Source organism: Tamandua tetradactyla, chromosome 2, assembly GCF_023851605.1.
Source record: "Tamandua tetradactyla isolate mTamTet1 chromosome 2, mTamTet1.pri, whole genome shotgun sequence".
NCBI lineage: Eukaryota > Metazoa > Chordata > Mammalia > Pilosa > Myrmecophagidae > Tamandua > Tamandua tetradactyla.
Genome location: NC_135328.1, coordinates 163,281,608 through 163,305,769, shown reverse-complemented (window position 1 = coordinate 163,305,769; position 24,162 = coordinate 163,281,608). Strand labels below are relative to the sequence as shown.

General features: G+C 37.4%; 1 long non-coding RNA gene and 1 pseudogene across 1 annotated transcript in view; one reads left to right on the top strand and one right to left on the bottom strand.

Annotated features, from left to right (window-relative positions):
* The window catches only part of LOC143662946 (uncharacterized), a 504,552-nt gene that overhangs the window by 22,153 nt on the left and 458,237 nt on the right, over window positions 1–24,162 (bottom strand). The gene's annotated exons all lie outside the window — the stretch shown is intronic.
* On the top strand, window positions 10,003–10,311 carry LOC143662940 (10 kDa heat shock protein, mitochondrial pseudogene; annotated as a pseudogene).

Here is a 24,162-nt window from a genome sequence, read left to right as displayed (position 1 = left end):
CTGAATCAAGACTCTGTCCTGACACATTATTTAAGCACAACATGACATGGAAATATATTTAATAGGATATGGCTACAGGCAAAAAGTCTGAAAAACAGTACAGGGATTCATAGAATCTGCTCTTGAGATATGCATGGAATTCAGAATTTACAAGAATTGAAATCCTTAAGATAAACTTTGGCTCATAACAAAACAAAGCAAATTTCTTCTTAAGTGTAACTATACTGAAACATTCATTATGACAATAACCATCCTACTCCTGGAACCATGGAGAAGGTCAAAATGCATCTTTATATTTATTTTGCAATTCAACCCCATGGAAATTTATTTTTATTCAGCTCCTACTAAATAGGATTTCACTAGACACTTTACAATTACCTATTTATTAATAATAATAGGTAGCTGAAGCACCTACATATTAGCACATATTTCTAACTTTGCAAAAATGCTGCAAGGTAGGTTTTATGGTCTCACCATCTTTGAACCTCGGGCTTGGAAAACAATGTGGTGGTGAGTTAGCATGGTCCATTCAGAAAAGGGCACCTGTAAGGATAGAGGAGCCATAAGACAGAAGGAGCCTGGGCATCTGCATACCCTTATGGAGTACAGCCATAATTCCGGTCCTGGCCCTCTACCCCGGGTCTATTATGTCAGGTAGAGCAATGTGTTCCATTTTTGTTAATCCACTTTTCTTTGGTGTTTCTTTACATAAGGATCAATATTTTCTATGTCAGCTAATATAGACCCCCTACCCCAACACACACACACACACATACACACACACACACACACACAATTGCAATATAAGCCACATAGAAATTGTTGGGAAGAATGAGAAGTGAAATAGCATAAAGCTCCTATTGCTTAATTGATTACAAGATGATCTAAGAGAAAATATAGAGTACTGTCTAAGAAGCCAAAGGATTGAGGGAAGATCGGATCTAGCTATTGAATCCTGAATTTATTGTAAAAAGTAAAAAGTATCATGGACATAAAGGAATCTTTTGAGGGAGAACGATGATTCCACACATATGGTAGACATAAAGCAAAAATTTATTAAATTTAATTGGTATTTATACCTTTCAATAAAAATACTACAAGTTTAATATTATAGTCCTTCAGAATAGGGGCCAGCTAATATATATTTAGGATTTCTGGGCCAAGGGGCAAAATTGAGAATACTATTTACTTACTTGTATAACCACTTAAAATTTAAAAATGCAAAAACTATTCTTAGCTTGGGAAATTACATCAGATTTCTCCTACAGGCTCTAGTTATCCCACTCCTGATTTAGACCAATGAGGCAACAGGGTGTTATGGTGTCTGACTCAGTAAGAAATCTTAAGCCTAAAAAATTAACAATGAATATATGTTAGGTCAACCTTTGATGGGTCCAAACTCCTTCAAGTGGCCTTTCACAAGAGGACACCAGACTGCCTTGTTGCTCTCATCTCTAGGCCTATCAGATAACTCATTTTTTTCCTAATCATATGCACTATTAGGCCTGTGTGTCTTTGCTGTGGCTCCTTCCCCTTTCCCTCCCTTCCTTGCCTGGGGAACTCATTGTACATTAAATCCAGTTGACATATTACCTCCTCTATATAACCTTCCCAAGCTCATGCTCTGAGTCAGCATAACCCCTCCCTGTGTTCTGATATTACATCCTTGTATCTATACCATACCAATTTTCATATGTACTAGATATGAACACTTACATACCTATCTTCCTTTCAGACTGTAAGCAGGGACCAAGTATTTTCTTTAGTAAAAGAAAATACTTGGATAGCGTATGTCATCCACAAAGTACTCATCATAAATGTAATGTTCATTGAGAGTTGCTTTCATGTCAGGCAGTATGCTGAGCTCTTATACTAATTATACCACTCAATCCAACAAAATACATCTGATATAATCTTTAATCTTCCTTTTTACAAATAAAAAGCCCAGCAAGGTTAAATAAATTGCTCACTGCTTCATGGCCATTCAAGTGACAAAGCTCAGATTTCAAGCCCAATTCGGATGGACTCCAAAGCCCAGTAATTTAACCTGTTTGATTATTGAATAAACAACTTGAAATCTGTAACTTGAAATTAGCCTAATTTCCCTGAGGAAGCATTTCTAGAACATATTTTAATAAAAAATATTAGGATGGTTTGTAGTTAGTATCATAAGTATTCAGAGTTGGAGTGAACCTAAGAGATCACCTTGCTTTCCAGATAGGAAAATTATAGCCATGAAAGAACATCCATTTTTAACCTAAGAGCATATAACTTAATTCCAGGATTCCTTCTTTCTGGGTCATCTCTTGTCATCTTCAGCACTTTCACAAAGCTGTCACTTATAGTCATTCTCATCCCACATCATTAAACTGGCAGACTCAATGCTAATTTTTGGAATAAATGTTGAAAATAAGGTCTTCACAACAAGTTAAAATCTTTTTTTTTTGTTCTTCCACTTGCACAGAAAGTGATAAAATAAACAAAATTGCCTCTTGCTTCATTTTGGAATTGTATTTTAAAGCTGTTTGATTGCCCCCTTCAGGACTCCTTTTATTATTAAACATACTCTTAAGATAGTATTTATATTGCACAGTCTTTGGCTATTTATCTGTCTTCCTCACTGGATTTTGAGCTCCCAAACAGCACAGGCCACATCTACCTCCGTATTGCCTAGCACAATGCTTGTCAGAGAGTTGGTGATGATCTGTGAAGATTTACTGACTTACTGAATTGAGGCTGGACCTAGGAGATTTGGTTAAGAATAATGTGCAGAGGGGCTCATCTTCTGGTAAGTTTGGGTATGTGTGTGTCTCTGTGCCAGTGTGTTTTTGGAACTGACTCAAGTCATCATCACTGCATACTTCCTGCTCCACAAGGCCTTTTCCCTGTCAAGTTTTTAGAAAATGCCTGTGAGTGAGACTTTGGCAGTTTTTTCCTCAGCCTGGAAATATTAGAATCCAGGTGGTCAAATTCAGTGTAATCAGTGTTTCTCAGGGAACATTGTGGAAAGATGAATGCAGGCTGATTATACAGTAAATATTTAATTTTAGATTCTGATTATTTCATATTGACATTTCAGAGCAGTAAATATTTTTATGCTAGATTCAGCCTACACCGTGAAAATAACTCCCTCAATGGCAGAGTCTACACATGTAATTGTATAATTTAATACTTTCATCTAAAATATTTCTACTTTTAAAGATCTTTTAGATTTGGAAAAAAATAATTTCATATCTTACAAGAACCAATCTTAGATTCTGTGGGCCACAGAGTAATTTGTCTTTCACTGGGAAATGGGAAGGCTCACTTTCCTGAAAACTGCTAGCTTGATTTGGGTATTTTCCATCTTCTAGTGTCAGCCAAACCCACATGGAAACAATCACAAAGAGTTAAAATAGAAATCTCCATGGTGAGGCATTAAGTGGATAGTTTTTGCTTTTGTTGGAAAAGGGTGGTCAGGGACAATTGATATTAGGATGGAGGAACAAACTTAGCAGGCTGTTGAGGAAATGTTTCTTGAGTAAATAGAGAGGTAAACTTTCAGAGAGAACCAGCTCAGAATATTTTTAAAACTATGGGAGTGTTAGGGGTAGAGATGTGTTTAAAGCCATCTGGTCTCTGTGAACAAGTAAGTAATTCTACTCAAGTATTCATGAGCATTTTATTGAAGACATTTTCAGAGTTCATCCCCATTATAAGTCCAGCACATCTCTTAATTTCCGCAGGTTGTGAGAAACTGCCAGAGTCCATGAAGAGAGATTGTGAGTTATTAAGGTTGCCATTTTATGGAGTCCTTCATCAGCTAACCCAAATGATACATCTAGTAGGAATTAATGAAAGACATTTTTCCCCCCTCTTTGAATTTCCTTTGGGAGTTCCATTAGTGTTGACAGTCTTCTTTATTTTCATTACTCTAGAGAGTTGGGATGACCAATAAAATGGGTAAACAGAGAAAAGGTAACTGGGCATGCTGGTCTCAGGAGGAAGTAATCTTATGGAAGGTATGAATTCTCCTTTGCTCCACAGGCCATCAGTCTTACCTAGCCCAGCAGCTCATCCAAATTCTGAGAGTTAATGGATTGGCTTACTTGGCTGATAGATTATAGCAACATCCTACAATGTCTTTGAGCATTAATATCAATGATATTTTGCCCCCCATCTTTATTATTCTGTTTTATTTCTCAATATATTCAGAACTCAGCATGGTATCTTGATACTATTTATTGTGTCTTCCCTTTAGAGACACCAAAAGTGAATAACAGAGTACAAGATTCAAATTCTTTAACATTCACACTCTAATGTCATTACTCTAGTAGCAGCTATAACAATCACCAAACAATCCACTGACTCTTTGTAATTTCCAGCCTCTCCTGTAGTTAGTTTGGGGCCCTATGACTAGCTATGACCAATGATCTGTGAACAAAACTGTCCCATTTCCAGGTAGTGACAATGAAAAGCTGATATCTCTTCCCATTGATCTCTTTTCCTTCTGACCATGCACTGAGATGGTGACATCACCATCTCTCTACAAGAAGTAAGCAGTTTAGAGATTATGGGTCTCCAAGCAGCCATACACAGCAGTCTCTGCTCCTTAGCCACATTGAGCTTCACATGAGCAAAAATCGAACACTTGATGTATTAATCCACTGAGATTTGGGGAATATTTTGTTTTAACAGCATAGTCAAGCCTAACTAGTATACCTAAAATACATCACAAGAAAATAACCAAGAAAAGGGCCAATGTAGGTTCTAGATGTGGATGCATTGAACTCAAGGCTAACACAGAAACAGCTCAGCAAATAAAGAAGTTCTGCAGAATAACAATGAGACAACAGTGTTAGCGTAATTATTCCTCAAGAAGGGCTTCCCTAACACATTAGCCATTACCATTCACCCATCTTATTCCCCCACTAAACTCTAAGCTCTTTGAGGACAAGAGTGCTGTCATAGCATGTCTATGCTCTTGGTGTCCAGCACTGTTCCTGGGGCATGTCAAATTGTCAGTCTATGGCTGTTGAGCAGAAATAAAAGGAAACATTGGCAATGAACACCAGTGCTGCAGAGGAGTTATTATGCCTTTGTATTATTTGTAATTATCATTAGCATAAATTATACATCTATTCAACATAAATATATACATATATTAATGTTTAAGTTAACTACTTAGTAAATTGAATATAGTTCATTATATAATGATCAGCTTTTACTTTTAAACAGGAATTTGTGTTTCCAAGGTCAGGCTCCTCAAAGCAATTAGTTCAGATTGCCCAATGAGGAAGATGAATAAAAGCTTTAAGCTTTAACGATTATTAACAAAAACATCCTAAACCTTAAGGGCATATATAGAGAAATTTGGACTTGGAAGGGACAGATTAGCCAAGCTATTAGGATAGCAACTCTTAGAGGTGGAGAACAGGGCTTTGGAGAATAATAATTCCCTGTGATTTAAAAACCAAGGGTTAAGGACTAGAGCCCGGGTTATCACTGAGGGCAACCTGGGTTCAGCATAGCACTTAAGCAGTGCAGTGGAGCTTTGTTGCATTAGGAGACAAGCCAGCAAGGTACTGTGATGTAGGGCAGGGAAACACTGCTTTAGCATGGACAAGTAATATGGAAAATGATGAAGGAGAAGGAGAGCTGTTCAAATCCTGGATGCCCACAAGGCTTCCATTAAAAAAAAGAGGAGAACCCACTGCTGTGAGCAGCCACCAGGACTCTTCCCATTTGGGAGCAGAAGACCTTCTGTTTGGCACATTTAAGACCCAGGATTCTCGGACAATCTAGGAGCAGATAGGAGTGATGGAGCCTCAAGAGGGTGATGCTAGATTTTATTTCCATCTGGCAAGAGGAGGCTCCAGCTGACTTTAATTCAAGTGGAACCAATAAAAAAAAAGATATGATAGTTCTTATATGTCAAGGCTATGGAGCAATTCCTTACTGTTACATTTTTTAAGGCCAAGTCCTAGGCTGAGGGGTAAATTCCAAAGAAAGAACAAGGTCCTTGCCCTCAATAACCTAAACATTTGTGTGTGTGTGTGTGTCAGGGGTGGGAGGGAGTGAGAGGTATCTTCAAAGAGATAACTACTGACACAAGGATTACTGTGTCAAGGGGAAAATCCAAGTCCTCAGGTTGGCAGACAAGGTTCTTAATGATATGCCCCTCTGGGAGACTGAATTGAATACCACCTTAAGGGACATGTTCTTAGTCTTAATTCGCCCTCCTGTGGGTATGAACCTAGGTGTAAAGAGGACCTTTGAAGATGTGGTTATTAGTTAAGGTGCAAACTGAATCAGGGTGGGCTTTAATCTCTTATTCATGGAAAGCTTGTAGATAGAAGAAACTGGAAGCCACAAGTCAGAAAAGGCCACATAGGAAAAATACAGAAGTCAGTGAAAACTGAAAGAGCAGAAACAAGGAAAGAGAGATGGCCTACGCTGGGAGGCAGAGATGGGAGCCAAGGAACCCAAGGATGGCAGCGAGCCTGTGCCAGAGTACCGCCGGCTTCGGGGAGAAAGCACTGCCTTGCTGATGATTTGATTGTGGACTTCTAGGCTTCTAAGCTGTGAGCCAATAAATTCCTGTTATTAAACCAACCCACTGCGTGGTATTTGTCATTGCAGTCTGGCAAACTGAGTCAGTATGCCCGAACTTCATTTCTGGCACTTTGACCCTTCTCCTTGCCAACCCCAAGTTCCAGCCACAGTGAAGTTTTCACCAATCCCCAAAAATGTTATATATTTTTAATTGGTGTCAGTTGCTGCTTCCTCTGCTTAGATGCTTTTATGTTTGTTTTCCCAAGATATTCCTACTCAAACTTCAAGATCTAATTCTGGTTTTTTTTCCCTGGAGATTTTTCTGATTCTCTCAGGGGAATTGTGAGACAAAATGAGTGATAGAATATTAATATTCTTTAACTCATATTATGTGATTGTCACCGTGTGTCTTTTTCCTAAATTATATCCTTAGTGACTCTGGACACCTGGACCCTGGACATTTGGTATCACTATTCCTCTTTCATTAAAAGGAGACCAAGACTCTGGGAGGTGAGATAATGTGCATGCAGGCATGTAGTGGAGTTGGGATATGCAGCAGGGTCAGTGAGACTGGAAGGTCTGTGATTGTTCTGCAGTTTGTCCCTGCACCCCAGGCCTTCCCCCATTCAGGCACAGCAGTACCTGGTTCCATTCCCAGGTGACAGCATGGTTCATATCACACTGCAATGATCTGATTTCCCTGCTAAAGTGTGTGATAGAATCATTTACCTGAGAGCTTTGGAACAGCCATTGTCAGATAAGTAGGATAAATAAGAGGTATTCATATCAATTGTTTCAAAAATTATGGGTATGGGGAAATCCTTTGAGCTGGGGAGGTTATGCCTTCATCCAAAAAAGAAAAAAAAGGAGAGAAATATGTATTGAGTGCTCATTCTTGGCCAAGTACTATTATTCGTTGGGAGAAGAATAAGAGAAGATTCTACCTTTGAGGAGCTCACTTTTGAGTAGAAATAAAACACCAACTGTTGATTTCTCTATTCATCTATGTCATCTAATTGAGGTCTGGTAGGTAGGGTTGTGTAGAGATCAGATAAGTATAGTTCTCTGCCATTGGAATCACCTGGGGAACTTTAAAAACACTGATGCCTGCTTCCCATTTGTAGAGATTTTGATTTTGTTGTCTGGGGTAAGGTATAGTCATCAAGAATTTGTTTAAGACTGCCCAGGTGATTCTGATGTGCTGCTAAGGTTGAAAACAAGTGGTTTAGAAATCTAGAAGGAAGAGGGGTGTTCCAGGATTAATGGGGAGGAGAGAAGGAGGAGAAGGGGTGTGATGCAGAGTTACATATGAGCAACATGTCTTACCATTCTGCATTTAACAGCATTTAATCAGTGCCCATATTGTCAGAGACATTGCAGAGGACACATTAATACAATTCAGAGAGCATGTATTAAGAACTAAAACAAACAACACAAAAATCAAATATCAATGTTTATTTAGCACATGTCTTTCAAGGGGCTATTAATACGAGAAAGACATTATCTTAATAAGCTCCCATCATCTCTGCCAGGTAGGGGGCAGGCTAGGTTTTGATGGAATGAAGCCATATTGAAGTATATTTGTTTGATTAGTGACTAGTGTAACATAAAATGTGGGGACAGTAATGCACTGAACATCATAAGGGTTATAACTCGGCATAGCAGAGGAATGCTTCTAGAGATGAGACCTCAGGGACAGCCTGGGAAGAGAGGCCTCAAGGAAGATTGGAAGTTCTCTTAGGAGGGAAGACAGAAGCAAAAAGGTAGTGATGATATTTTGCTATTGCTGCTGCTGCTCCTTCCTCTCCTCTGCCTTTTCCTCCTCCCCCTCCTTCTCCTCAGACTTACCATGTCAGGCGTCTTGCTCAGTGTTTCCATGTATCATCTCTAATACTCATTCTACGGGGCAGTTATGATCCTCCTTTACAGAAAAAAGATCATGGTACACAGAGAAGTGAAGTAATTTGTTCCAAGTCAAATAGCCCTAAAGTGATTGTCAGGTTTTAAATCTAGGTTAGATCTGAGAAGGACTCCCTAGCTCATTCTCTTAGTCATAGGCATTCTCTTAAGGGATGATAAGGTGAGAATGAAGTAAAGAAACCAAAAGCTCCTCCAGCTCTAGAAATCAGAAGAAATTCATGGTAGATGGGGATTGTTTTAAGGCTGAGTGGGCAGTTGACAGCTAAAGGCATCCATGAGCTACCAAATGAGCTGCAGACTTCAGAGTAGGGGCTGAGGAAGTGGGTGGGAGCACGGAGGAATGGGAGCACTGAGAAGGACCTGTGTCATCTTTCACCACCCCAGCAGAACTGTGGACAGTCTTCTGTCCAATGCCATGGGAACAGGGCAAGGGAGAAAAGAGTAGTATCATATATCAGCCTCTGAATTCATGTTAAACTTAGTATTTTTATGTAAGGTTATTATCTAATAATGTGCTAGTAGCGCACACACACACACACACACACACACACACACACACACACTTCTGTTCAGTACATCAAGCATATTACAGTATTTTCCAGGGTACCATAAATATTCCCATATATACAAAAAAAAAGGGAACATCATATCATATTTAATCTAAGCCTTTAGGAATAGCAACAGGAAACAGAGTTTCTGGACTAAACCCAACATTGATCCTCTCCCTCACTTTTCAAGTTTGAGATACTCCATTTGCAGTAACTAACAAAGGGCCAGGAGCTGTGTTGGGTTCCTTAAATATATCACGTCATGTAGTCAACACAACAGCCCTGTGAAGTTGGTACTGTATTTAGCTATATTTACAAATGAAGAACCTGAAGCTTCACGAGGTAGACTGGCTCACTCAAGGTCATACAGCTAAGTAGCTAAATGAGTGTTAGACCTCACTCTTTCTGACTTCAAGTCCATGCCCTAAAAGACTATACTAACAGTGAAAATAGTAATATGGTATACCTCTGCATGCACCTAAAGTATTATGAGCTTTAACTTTCTGCAAATTCAATGTAAGAAAATAACATCATGTGATGATTACAAAAGCAAATGTTGACTATATGATGAAATTATAAAAGATATATCCTAGGAGGATATAAGATAAGAAAGAGAAGAATTCCAGGGTACTCAGAACTAGCTAGTGGTACTATGATTTAGCTTTAAGCCTGCAGTTTTAGAGGGATGGTGTATTAGTTTCCTATTGTTGCTGTAACAAATTAATGCAAATTTCAAGCCTTAAAACAGTGTGAATTTATTATCTTACATTTCTGTAGGTCAGAAGTCTGACATGGGTCTTACTGGGCTAAAATCAAGGTGTCAGCAGGACTACCTTCTTTTCTGGAGAATCTGGGGAAAATCAACTCCCTTGCCTTTTCTAGCTTCTAGAGGCCACCTACATCCCTTGGCTTGTGCCCCCTTCTTCTATCTTCAAAGCTAACAATGTCCTTGTGGCGGTGGTGAGGCAAGAGCGGAGTATGAGTTATGGCAACTGGAGCCATGGCAGGACAGGCATTTAGAAGTTTCCTTTCCCTTTTTGACTGAGTATTGGTTGAAAGGAGTGCAGCAGAAACTGTGACCCAAGGAGACATTATACTTCCAGAAAAATCTCAAGGAAAAGTATTGCAAGCAACAGTGGGAGCTGTTGGATCAGGATCTAAAGGAAAGGGTGGAGACCCTCAGCCAGTTAGTGTGAAAATTGGAGATAATGCTCTTCTCATAGAATATGGAGGTGCCAAAGTAGTTTTAGAAGTCAAGGATTATTTCTTATTTAGAGATGGTGATATTCTTGGGAAGTATGTAGAGTGAAATAGATGACTATTGAAATGGCATCATGTGAAGCTGCCCAATCCACTGAAGTGCTAAAATCTTCCATCATATAAATAATTTCCATGTCTCTCCTTAATAATAAACTAATTATAATCCAGTGTCTCTAAAATTTAATTTCACTTTACTGATATAAACATTTCCAAATTAAAGTATGTAAATGGAGAAAAAAAAAGCTAGCAATGGCAGGTTGAGTCCTCCTTTTATCTCGTCACTCCAATAACCTGTTTCTGACATCATATCTCTTTCTTTGACTCCTCTAAAGCCTCTCTCTTCCACTTTTAAGGCCCTTTGTAATTATACTGGGCACAGAAGAGCTGATTAATAGCCTTAACTCCACCTTTAACCTATATTTCCTTTTGCTATGTAAGGTAAACTAGCCAGTTTCGAAGGATTAAGGGACATCTGCAGGAAGACCATTATTCTACCTAACACAGATGATGACAAACTGGATAAAAAATTGGCATGATGCTTAAGAAGGCAAGGAGATGGTTGAAAAAAATTCTTTATTGATAGTCCTCTGCCTACTTCCTTTCCCTAGTCCCACTTTCCAGAGGTAACAGTCTTAACACTTTTAGGGGGAAGAATCTTTCTGCAGGTTGCCTCCATACCTCCAAATGAAATGCTTTCAAAATTCTTAATTTCGGTCTCTCTATAGTGTTTAGGGTTTCTTGCAGTGATCGGGGAGGATTTTTAGGAGAAGTGCATGGAGACCTTGGCGGGTCTCTAATTAGAAAAAATAAAAAGGGAAGCATCTGGTCTAAAATGACAGGAAGAAAACATGTATTTAACTCATCTCCCCCTTGGTACTACATTTGTACAACATGGTGAAAAAAAGGGTATTTATACAAATTTGTGAGACACAGAAAGGGAACCATCAGTAGATGAGATATCTCAAAAGTCTCTGGAAAAAAAAACAGAGAGGATGGAGGACTAATTATTAAATAAAGAGGCAGCTGTAGCCTGGAACATTCTCATACTCGGGAATGTGAGTGTGATGGAAGGTATGATATGTGACGTGAGGATGAAAACAAAGTGATTAATTACAATCCTGGAGAGGGGCCAGTCAGCCCTACAACCCCCAACTTCGCATTGAATAGCCAGCAACCAGGTACCTGATCTAGTCAGGTTCCTGCTGTTTTGCTTTATTTTTTCCTTAAGCTTTCTCTATTGAAATAAAATCGTATTTACAGGACATTTGCAAACACAAACCCCATAGAGAGGACTCCAGCATACCCTCCATCCCCCATTACCCAGATCCACTAATTTTAACATTTTCTCACATTTGACATGTCATTCTATCATCTCTCTATTTATCTCTCAACATTGGAGTGTAGGCTGTATATATCACACACCTTGAACACATAATACTTTCCTATACATTTCCTAAGATTAAAGGATATTCACTTACATTAACAACTTAAGTATAGTTATCAAATTCAAGAAATTTAACATTGATATAATCTATATTCCAATTTCTTCATATGTCACAATTATGTTCTTTTAAGCCTTTTCTCCTCCATTATTAGATCCATTCCAGGATCATGTATTGTATTTAATAGTCATTGTCTTTTTAGCATGCTGGATTTTTTTTTTTTTTTTTTTTTTTTTTTTGCATGGGCAGGCACTGGGAATCAAACTCAGGTCTCCAGCATGTCAGGCAAGAATCCTGCCACTGAGCCACGGTCACACCATCCAAGCTGGATTTGTTTTAAGTTTATACCTGTCAGCCTACAAGCCCCACCCACCTCCTCAGAGCCCTGGGCTGGCTTTCTAATGTCTCATTCTAACAACCAAGAAAATCAAATATCTGAGGGACACTAGCAACAATAAAGCAACATACTCATGATGTGTAGCCACTAAGATGTAAATATGGAAGAAATATGAAACATTCAGGAGTCAAAAGATAACTTTTTTAAAAGTCTAACTACCTTTCCTTAAGACATTTAAAGAGATATCGGAAACATAAAATAAATGAAAGTTCCCCCCCCCCTTTTTTTTTTCAAAATAAGAAAAACCTCTTGGAAATCAAAGATATGATTGCTCACAAGCTATAAAACAAAAAGAAAATCTATAGTAGAGTAGAAAAATAAGACTAAGAAAATAAGGTTAAGAACAAAGCAAAACATTCTGGAGGAAAAGGAATCCCAACTTAAAATTCATTCACAGCCGATTAAAAGTGAAGGTGGGGAGGTGTGACATGGCTCAGCAGGCGGAATTCTCACCTGCCATGCCGGAGACCCCCCAGATTCAGTGCCTGCCCATGCAAAAGAAGGTGACGGTGGATTTAGAACAGGAAAGGACTCAGGAAGTTTATCTACCTTTCTTAGGAAACTCTCTTGCAAAATAAGGTAGTAAACCAAGAGAGGGAATGACATGAGACTCATATAACTGAAGATGAAACGTAATGAGGAAGATTATAGCTGGAAATTACAAAGTCCAAACTGGCTCAGAAGGTCATCAGTTAAAATACAGCTGTTGGGAAGGGGGAGGGTAAAAGATCACATAATACCATTTAAAGTGTAGGAACTGCTGGCACTGTAGGGAAGGTAGACTGAGTGTGAAAAAAGAGGTTCTATTAAAATTTGACACTAAGTCTTCTCTGACTGATGCCAACATTGTAGTAGGACCTAAAGAGAAGACAGCCCACTCTGGGCACAATACTTGGCCTTGCTGACAACATTCCATAGTGATAATTAAAATTTTGTCACTAGTTCCTAAGTTGTGGGATAAAACTAGCAATACTGAAAACTCAGCCATAGTTGCAGAACAGAAAACAGATGCAATCAAGTTTGGATGTAGGGGAGAAAGGCAATGGAAGGATGAGTTCAGTAATGGCATTGGCCTTGCAATACTATGAATCAAGAGAGACTGGCTGAGGGTGATGGGACAAGAAATGGATGTGAAGTGCGCTGTGGGAGCCTAAGGCAACCAAGGAGCAACAGAAGAAAAATTAGGAGGGGAAGGTTCATGACTGGTCACTGCAGGAATCTATCGACAACACAGGGAGACAATAAGTAAGAATTTGATAAGCACTTATTTGCGAGAGAAAGGTAACATGTAGAAAGAGTCCCCCAACTTCCCCTAAAATGTTTAAACTAGGTACTTTTGGAAAGTACTACTGGGTGAAGAAAGAAGGCAGTAGATTGTTGCTTTACCTTTCGGTAGCCTTTCGGTGCTATAGGTTTTTTTTTCCTTCAATAAAGTATATTTTTTATTCTAATAAGATAAAATATAAACATTTTATTGGGGGGAATTTTCATATATGTATATGTTTGTGTGTGTGTAGCCATACATACTTGCAAGTATCAGAAAAGTATAATAGATCCCCATTATCCAGCTTCAACAATTACCAGATCTTATTTCATCTAGAGCCATACCTACTTCCCTCTTCTATATTATTTTGAAGCAAATCCTATACATCAGATCATTTCAATATGCATATTCAAACAATAAAAATTCTAAACTTAGGTATAAACTATTATCATACCTTAAAATAAAGTACTCAATTTACATTTGCCTCATAAATAAAAAACAAGTATAACAGGTAGATTATTTTTATTTTCAAAGCACAAGAGCCTACTGCTTAAAAAAAGGAGTCAATCTGAGGTACATGACTGCAGAGAAAAGAACTAGAGAAAAATTTCAGCAAAATACAGGAAAGAGTTTTCCAAACAGGAGAACTGTCTGTTGGAATGTACTGGGCCGTGAGAGTGAGTCCATGTCCCTCTACATAGGCAGATGGGGCTGGATGCTCAATTATTGTGGGAGGGAAATTTTTATGTGATCCCTAATAATCCCTCTTTCTTTAAGTCTAAGGATACATTACTTCACAGAGCTTCACGTTGCCCACAATTTTAGATTGTGCGCTCAGAAATCTTATCTTTTCCTTTTCTCCTCTTCCTTGCTATTCTTTACTGATCTGTTCATATTTTTCACAGCTTAAACAATTTCCCAAGGCATTGCATTGCCTTTGAAAGCCCTAATTTCCCACACAACTAAATGAGTTTAGGATAGAGGCTTTATGTGCTTCATTGTCAATCCTCCAAACCTAGTGGACTCTTGTTTTGCATCTAACTCTCCAGGAAACATACCTGAGACTATGATCTGCAGAAAGGAGGTTTATTAGGGGCTGCTCTCTGCAACAGTACCTGAGGGAGAATGTGGGCACAATTAAACTGTGATGGAGTTGCAAGAGAAGGCTCAGCTGATCTGATAGGAGTTCTGAGTTGGGGTGACCATTCATAGTTATCCAAAAGCTAGGCAAAGGGTGGGGTCCTTGTACTCTATCTCCATCATCCAGCTGCCGAATGGGAGCTGTGTTTTAAGGCAGATAAGTACCTCAGTCAAGAAAATTTCCTTGTGAGAAGCCCATTTCCTAGACAGCTGTCAATGACCAACACTTACCAGCACCTGGGCGAATATGACTACTACAGACCTAAAGGGGACTTTGGGCAGCTCAGTATCCCTGACAATGTTCGGTTGTGTTTGCTTAACTGGACTACAATGCCAGAGCTATTGCCTAAAGGTCTGTTCCCCAGGAACTTGTCCTCCAGCAGGATTATCTTCTCATTCTTCTTTAAACAGGTAGTTCCTTTTCACTTCTTTAGGTGTTTGCATACTTCATGCCACAATCTGACATGCCTTTCCTTTCTTAACAGCCTGGAATTTCCAGAGCACAATTCTTGGTCTTGATTGTCTAATTCTCTGGCTAATTTATCATTATAATACTACATGGGCTCTGCTTTTGAGACAAATTCTTGTGCAAATTCAGTGAGTCTAGCCAATAGCAATAACAAAAGTCAAGGAAAGAACTCCCTGCTCCATTTGAGACCTCCAGGTAAAAGTTGTCTTTCTGGACTACTAACTGCCCTCTCCTAGGCAGGGCTATTGTCCCCCAACTCCAGCACTTCTATACTATCGGCAGTTATCTTAAAATGAATCTGTCTTCCCCGCTAGGCAGAAAATTCCTCAAGTTATAGCTTGTTTGTTTTCTTCCCCCATGTCTAACATGGTTCCTGGCACATAATAGATGTTCAATAAGGGTCTGTCCAATGAATTAATGATTTGAAATTCGGGATACTTCCTATGGCATGAATTCAGTTATTCCTACTGTTTCCCTGACACTACATAATTGCTGCTAATGTAGCAGCAGAACTGGGAAATAAACACTAGAATAATAGGCTTGCCTTGTGTGGTTCACCAAATCAGCACAATAAACTCATGTTTTATACAAAAAGGGGGGAGCTGCTGGCACAATTGCTGCGAAAGCTCTAGTACAATCAATTTTAATTAGCATTGCTCATTGTAAGAAATGATAAGGTATCAGTCATTGTAATTGCCAGTGTTGACAATTAGTCAAAGTCATTAACATCCTGAGACCTAGGATAATAAAGACTTACTGAATTTTAAAGATTTGGAGAAAAGGTAGGGAGGGGTTGTTATGCAATGCCTTCAGTTTTACAAAGGCTCAGCAAACATTCCTGTTTTCAGTTTTCTTTGGGAGATGAAAAAAGATGATGTAAGAACTGCCACTGGTAAGTCCTCCTTCCAGTTCTCTCTATTATCCACTGGTGCTATCAAGGAGAATCTTCTAAAAATGCAAATTTCAGTATGAGGCTCAAAAACCTCCAGGTTTCCTCTTAGCCCACCGGAAAGAACCCAACCCACTTAGCATCAGATTAAAAGTTCATGGGTTTCTAACACTTTTTCTTATATACTACCCTATTCTCCTTGTGCTAATTTATGTACAGGCAAAACCACTTTGTCTATGTGACTTTACATAGACAGGTCTCCCATTCTCAACTCCTTTCCCCCTTTTCTTTGCCTGACAGACCTTTTTTTAAGACCCAATGCAAGTGACTTCTGTCCTCAGGAAAACCAACTTACCTTTCCATGACCTCTGTGGTTTTGTTTCGGGCTCCATGTGCCCACCTACCACACTATAGTATCATCACTTATTTTTTCTTCTATGTTTCCAACAAGCCTACGGGGGTACTTAATGTTAAGAAAAAGGTACATGCTGGAATTGGAGACTGATGGAGGGGAGGCAGGAGATTTATTAGAGAGCACAAACACAGGGCACCTGAAGTATAGACTTCAGCCTGTCTGAGGAGGACAGGGAAACATCCTTTACAGTGGAGGGGCTGAGGGTGCTTGGCAGGTGCAGGAAATTGGGGGGTTTTCGTTGGTTGGGTAAGAAATGGGGGGTCAAGTGGGAGGTGGTAAGCCCTTCATTGGTGGGCTTTCAAATGTAAAGGCTGCTATAGTTTTGGCAGGGTTGTAACTGCTAGAGATTTGGCCAGCACTGAGCAAGGGGATTTATCACCAGGATACAGTTACCTGAGGGCAGATACTGGGTTAAAGAGTTATCACAGAAATGCGGTCTGCAACTGCAGTGTGGAGACTGATGTTAAGGGTTAGCTCCATCATGGTAGTGGGAGAGGGGGAGCTTGAGGGTCCCAGGGAATTCTAATACTTAATGTCTCGACCAGAACCTGCAAAGTAGTAGACTTGCAATAAATGTATGTTGCATGAACAAATCAGTGGGTGGATGGAGAGAGAAGTGATTGAATAAATGTACAGGTTAAAAATAAATGACTGAATGATTCAGTGTTCGATGGGCTTCTCTTGGGGTTTCTCTTTCTCCTTCCTGAATTCAGAAGGGAATGAAGGGCATGTGACAGCTTCAAACTTCTAATTTGGTGTCTATATTAATTTATATTCAATATTAGTTTCATAAAAAAATAACATTCACAACAATTGACATTTATTTAGTGTTTTCTATGTTCTCAGCAGTAAGTTCTTTCATGGTAATAACTCATTAAGAGTTCAGAACATTTTTATAAAAGAAGGACTATTATTACCCCTAGTTTACAATTAGATAATTGAAACAAAGAGAAATTTAGAAACTTGGCATAGATCACCTAGCCAGAAAGTAGCTCTGTCTCTAGAACCCAGTCTCAAATTCTAGGCTTACTTTTTACAGGGCTCAATAAAAGGAAGACACATAACACAGAGCTGGTGAACACCCACTTTGCAACTAACATTGATGTCCCCAAATTAGGCTACCCACACAAAATCCAGTTTCAGGGCTGAGGGTTAGGATGATGAGGAGGCAATACACAATGGAGAGATGTTTCATAGAAGATGTGGTGTCAGTTTGAAAAGCAATGAAGAGGAGGACACATGAGTAGATGCTATAAAGAAATATTCTAGTGTAAAATTTAAAGATAGCAATTAAATAGTACTATTGTTCCTTCTTTATCACTTGCCTCTTGTCCTCCTCACCTGAATTTCTCATGCCTCCTTTTCTAACTTGTTGGCAGTGCCTATTGTCATCCAATTTCTCACTTAAGTTCACTGCTCTCTCTCTCCTTTGCCTCTGGGAGGCAATGGGCCAATTCAATCTGTCTCCTTCACTCTGTCTCCACTGCCATTACCCAAATTCACATCTTCATCCATTCACCTTTACCTCTCAATTGATTTTCCTGACTCCAGTTCTATCTCCCTAATTTGTGTTCCTAGATACAATTATAGTACTTTCTCAAATAAAATACTTTCCCTAATATTAATTTTAATGCAACTAACAACAGCCTTGGCTACAATCATTGCATGTGTAGTTTAGGGTATAAATCCCTTCTCAGCTTGACTACTGCCTACTTCACTGGCCTTATCTCAAGCTACTCCATTCCTCTGATCTTTTTCTGTACATATCATGGATATTTATATCACCATTCTTTTGCTTATACATAGGCATAATTATCTTTCAAGGCATAATCAAAATGTATATAGCAGCTCCAGAAAGTCATTTCTACCCTTTCCCCAACTTGATAGAATCATTTAAATGATCATGCTTTCTTCTAATACTTTACATTTGCTTCTATGTTAGCACTTGTAGAATGATGTTATTTTCTTCATTGTTGTCTGTTATTTTGCAATAGAGTGAGCTTCTTGAGGAAATGGACCTTGTTTCAATCAACTCTGTTTCTCAAGAACTTAAAGCAGTGGTTGGCATATGGAAGACTTTTAATAACATTTTTGAATTTGTTGCTAATATTTTAACAAGTCAAATTATTTCTCATAGAAGTCCATATTTCTGTATTCTCTTGAAAAATGGGATCTGTTAAGACAACTTGAATTCTTATGTTCTAGCAATAAACAGAACTTATACCTAAAGGTTAAACATTTTCTGATTTGCTGCAGTCTTCACCAGTCTCTCTAGTATGACTCCCAAATGGCTTCATTCAAGCTACTTGCATAACATCTGAGGGCCTTTGATTTTGTGATATGAAATGACAGCATCAGTTGGTCATATGAGTTAACTTTTATTTTAGTTATGGTTTATTCCAACCTTGAGATGTTATGGTTATGTATACCAGTCTCAAAGAAAAAGCAACTCAGTCCAGCAAAAGAACTTGGATAACTCCAATTTTGAGTTTCTAAACAAGCAGAATTCAAAACATTATTATCTATTTGGCCTTTTGGGAAAATCAGTTAAAATACAAGTTTATGAGAAATAATTGTAGTGAAAGAGCCAGCTAAAGAAAAGAGAGCAAACTCTTTCTGTGTTGTTCAATATGTAGTTTTGTATGAATCTGACAATAGGAAACAGACTTTGGAAAATACTACAATTCTAATAGTAGAATTGCATTATGCAAATGTTTCCAATAGAACTATTAGTCTCTTGAATTTACTATTTTACTAGTTAGCATGGCTCTGAAATGCCCTTATTCTTTGGAAAATTACTTTTACTCTTTTTGAGTATAAATATAATCTGGAATTTGTACAGCCCAGATAAAGTGCCTGAGAACCAGTTCCAATTTGTTCAAAGCCCTGATTTGAACAACGAGGGTGGAATTTGGTAAGGAAGAAGGTTTGGCTGTGATATTTGTTTCCCCGCTAAGTTCTAGAGCAGATTGGCTGCTCTGATTGACTGGGCTACATTCTTGCTTCCTCTCTACTTCATGTCTACACTTTCTGAAAATGTAGGTTTCATTCAAGAGAATGATTTTTTTCCTTTTATAGTAAAAAAAAAATAGGTAATCTGATAAAGGAAAATCTGAGCTCTTTTGTGTGGTGGACAGAAATATTACTAGGTTGTAAGAGCAGGATGGTTACAAGTTGAATTCCATCATCTTTATTCACCCATAGTCCTATGCGAAGCACCCTGCTCCTAGTAGTGTTCAATGAATCTTGAAAAAAATGTATGATTTAAGAGTCAGACAAACTAGTCTTCCATTCTGAGAAGTCAAGTGGCTTGCCTTTTAGTTATAACTCAGATTCTTAAGAATAACTACCTATATAATTTAAGATCAAATTACGTAATCTTAGGGAAAGCATATTGTGATTTACAATGAATAGAAAAAGTGAGGTTTTGTGGTTGCCTTCCAATATCCTCCCAGGTGGAGTGTCCTCCCTCTCCCTATGCTTTTGTAACTTGTACTTTTACCCCTTTTCAGAATGTTCACTCTCTGCTGTGCTTCATAACTATTTGGAAACACGTCTGCCTTCACAACTACGTTATGAACTACTAGAGAGAAAAGAATATGTCTGATTAATTACCATGTTTCCATGTCTAACATAGTGTATTGCACATAGTGGAGACTCAGTAGATCTTTATTGGAATTACTTGAAATCATAATCAGGAGAATTAAAATATAATTGTTCAGAGAGAAGACACTTGAAATTTACCCCAGAAGTGGCCTGCCGATACATGCTCAAGAAGTTCTAAAATTAGTTTTGAGATGATGAAGAGGCAAACATACAATAGAGAGGTATCATTTGGGAGAAGCAGTTTTAACTTATAATATCAGGTAATAGTAAACCAGGCGCCAAGATTTAACAAATTGTTTTGTGATTTTCAAGCAAGGAAAGCTATTATATTCTACCTTCTTTTCTTTGCTGTGATAATTTCTACACTCCTTTTAAGAATATTTTTCATATAGTTTCCTTCTTTTATAAACGCCTGAAGCAACTTTGGAACTGGTCATTTTCTGGAAAGTCTAGGTCACTTCTACTGGTAATTTTGAATGTGTCTATTAGATCAGGATTATAGGTTTTTAAAATCTGTATGCTTAGTATTTTGTATATTTAACTATATTCGTCAGATTCCAGTCAAGGAAACATAACCACTCTAAGTATTTCAACTAGGGAATTGATTACATAGGTAATGGAAATGCTGAGAAGCTGAATGAGGAAGAGTGAAGTAAGTCAGAGATCAACAAGAGAAGGCAGCACATTCACACCTATACCTGAAGGAATAAGGAAGGAAGGAAGGTGATGTTAGCAGAGTCCAGAGCTGGAGCCACCTGGTGGGAGACAGAGCCACAGCAGGGATGCCAAATAGAAGTAGGGACCATGAAGGAAGGGGCTGTCTGGCTAGAGCATTAGCCAAGGAGGAGCCATCATGTTGGAGTCATGAGACACCCTGACATTCTTTCCTTCTCCCAGCAATAATTCTCTGCCAATGCTTTTTCAGAGGACATTAGGCAAGAAAGCTTGGAAATACAGTTTCCTACAAAACAAAGCCGTAGAATTCAAAATAGAGCACAGAAAATGTGAGCAATGGATCTGAAAACAGATAAACATACTAACAGCATGTTGAGCTATCAAATACAGAGAGGTACATGAGAATTTTCTGCCACAATTTTGGATTTGTTGGTTTTTCTGCTTGATGACAGTGGTGATGGTGATAATATTAATAGTACGTAGTGTGCATTATCTGACAGCTTTAATGGTTTTATGTATTTTCTTTTAACAGCCCTATGAAGTTGGTAATACTACTATTATCCCATTTTAAAAGTGGGAAAACGATGAAAAAAAAGAAGTAAGTCACTCACTAGTAAGTGGTCAATCTGGGATTTGAGTTCAAGGCAATGATTTTAGGATCCATGTGCTTTATTATACCATATTGCCTCTCTATCAGATGTTGCTATATTTATTTCACAGTATGCTAGTAAGTGCATATACATTTTAAACTGTTACACCCTCTTGGGAAATTGTTCCTTATATTATTATGTAGTAATGATCTTGTGTCCTGATTTTTTTTTTCGGTAAAGTGTTTTTTTTTTCCTGATATCTTCATAGATGTAAAAATTTTGTATAGCATTCAGTGGTATATATTTTTTCCATTTTTTTAAACTGTCAGTCTCTCAGTGTCCTCATGATTTAGGTAAATTTCTTGTAAGTAGCATATAGTTGTATTTTTATCCCAGTATGATCTGTATATTTAAACTGAGTTTAGTCTACTTACATATATTGAGATTACTGATAATATGGAATTATTTCAACTGATTGTGCTTTCTTTTGCTCAGCAGTAAGAAATATATTTTTCCCTCTCCTTTCTCTTTTCTATCGAATTGATCAAGTTTTCTTTATTCTGTTTTCTTTTTATGTGATTAGAAGATATTCATTTATTTTTATTCTCTTAATAAGAATGTTTAATTTAAAATCTAAAATTAATAATAATAATAATGTCTAGCACTTCCTAAACAAATTGAATAAAAGAAACTTATACTCATTTTAACTTTGATCACCTTCCTTCATCTCACCTGTAATTATCATCTAGTATTATAGGTCTATCTCATTTTTAAATCCAAAAACTATTTATTTATATCTATCTCCTCTGTTAGAAATATTACACTGCTGCATTACCTTCCATAGCAGGTTTTAACACATAGTACCTAATTCATATTTGTGAACTAAATAAATAAATATAATACTGTTTATTTGTTTTCTATAGCTAATGCTTGTTGAGATTTACTCACAAGTTTAGCAATATGTCTTCTCTCCAGTTTTTCTTGCATCCTACTTCTCCTTCCATAATTTAATGCTTTTTTCCCCCAGAAATTCATCTTAATACATGTGGTTTAAATTTGTTATTAAAGTTTTTCAGTCTTTCTGTCTACAAATCCTTTTGATTTAGGTATACTTTGAATGATAGTTTAGCTGGGTATAGAATTCTAAATTGAAAATTTCTTTTCCTCAGAACTCTGAAGGTGTTATTCTATAGCCTTCCAGTTTTTATCATTACTTTTGATAGGTTAGCTGTTAGTAGAATTTCCATTTATTCATATATAATTTGTCTTTTTTTTTTCTGGTAGCATTTTTAGATTCTTTTTAGTCTGTTGTATTTTTCCAATATTTTAACTTTTTATTTTGAAATAATTATATAGTCACAAAAAGTTGCAAAGCTAGTACATAGAGGTCCCATGTATCCTTCATTTAGAATCCCCCAATGGTTACACTATACATTTATATGCTACATATAGTACAGTCAAAGATCAAAACCAGGAAATTGACATTAGTGTATGGTTCTATACCATTTATCACACATATAGATTTTTGTAATAATTACCCCAATCAATACTGATCATCACAAAGCTCTTCCTCATACTACCCTTGTGTAGTCACACCCAGCCCCTACCCTCCACATTTCCTAGTCCTTGGCAACACTAATCTGTTCTCTATCTCTATAAGTTTGTCATTCTGAGAATGTTATATAAATGGAATCAAACAGTATATGAGCCTTTGATATTGGATTTTTACCCAGTATAATGTCCATAAGACCCATCTAACTTGTTTCATGTGTCAATACCTCATACCTTTCCATTCTTTAGTAGTACTTTGTGGTATGGATGTACCATAGTTTATTGATCTGCTAAAGAACATTTTGGCTATTTTCAGTTTTTAGCTATTAAAATAAAACTGTTATGAACATTCAGATACAGGATTTTGTGTGGATATAAATTTTCATTTTTCTGGGCATAAATGTCCAGGAGTGTGATTCCTGGATTGTAAGGTAAGTATATGTTTATTTTGAAAAGAAATTGCTCAACTATTTTCCAGAGTGGTGCTATCATTTTACATTCTCACTATCATATGTAGGTGTAAATTTATATGTCTTACATATTTTTGCTTTCTGATTCTGAGGATTAATGTAGATTTATTAATTCAGGAACATTTTCAGCCATTAACTCTTCGAACAGTTTTTCTCCTTGTTCTATTTTCTCCATCTGGAAATTCCATTATATGTAAGCTGGAGCTTTTTGCCCCATTCCCTATATTGATTTAACTCTTTAATTTTTTTTTTTTACTCAATTTCTCTTTGCTACATTCTGAGTCACTAACTGTATCTTCAACTATGTTGAAACTACTATTTATCACATTTATTGAGTTTATTTTAATAATGACTACATCTTTCATTCATAGAAATTCCATTTGGTAATTTCAAAAATTTTGATCTTTTTTCATGATTACCTATTATTTCCTTCTATATTTCCAACTCCCTTTTGTGATTTTAGTAATTCAAACATTACTGTTTTATAATCTGTATTCAGCATTTACAGTATCTGAAATTCTTGGGTGTTTACTCTTGGTGTTTGGTACCTGCTGACTCTCATTCATAGGAGTTTGTTTTTGAAATTTTGATTTTTTTATTTCATCATCTTATCTCTATGGAAATCCTGTGAAACCTGCATTGAAGGTATGTCCATCCTGTGGTTTTATATTTATTTCTGCCAGGTATTCCAGGGTCAATTTTGGTTTTGGTTTAGAATTTCAAACTGTGGGGTAGTATACATTTACAATTTCAATTTAAGTCCATATTTCTTAATTCTTAAAACAGAGTTTTTCATATCCTTAACTCAAATTAAGATGCACAGACCTCACTTTTAATAGCTATATTTTCCTTAATCAACTCTTATATTGAGTTCAGGCTTTGTGAGAGTTTTATCAGTTCCAACATGAAAAAGCCTAAGGAGAACATCTTCTTTCCCAATGTTGACTTAAACCCTATGTCTTTAAGTGGGACTGGTAATTCTTCTTCTCACC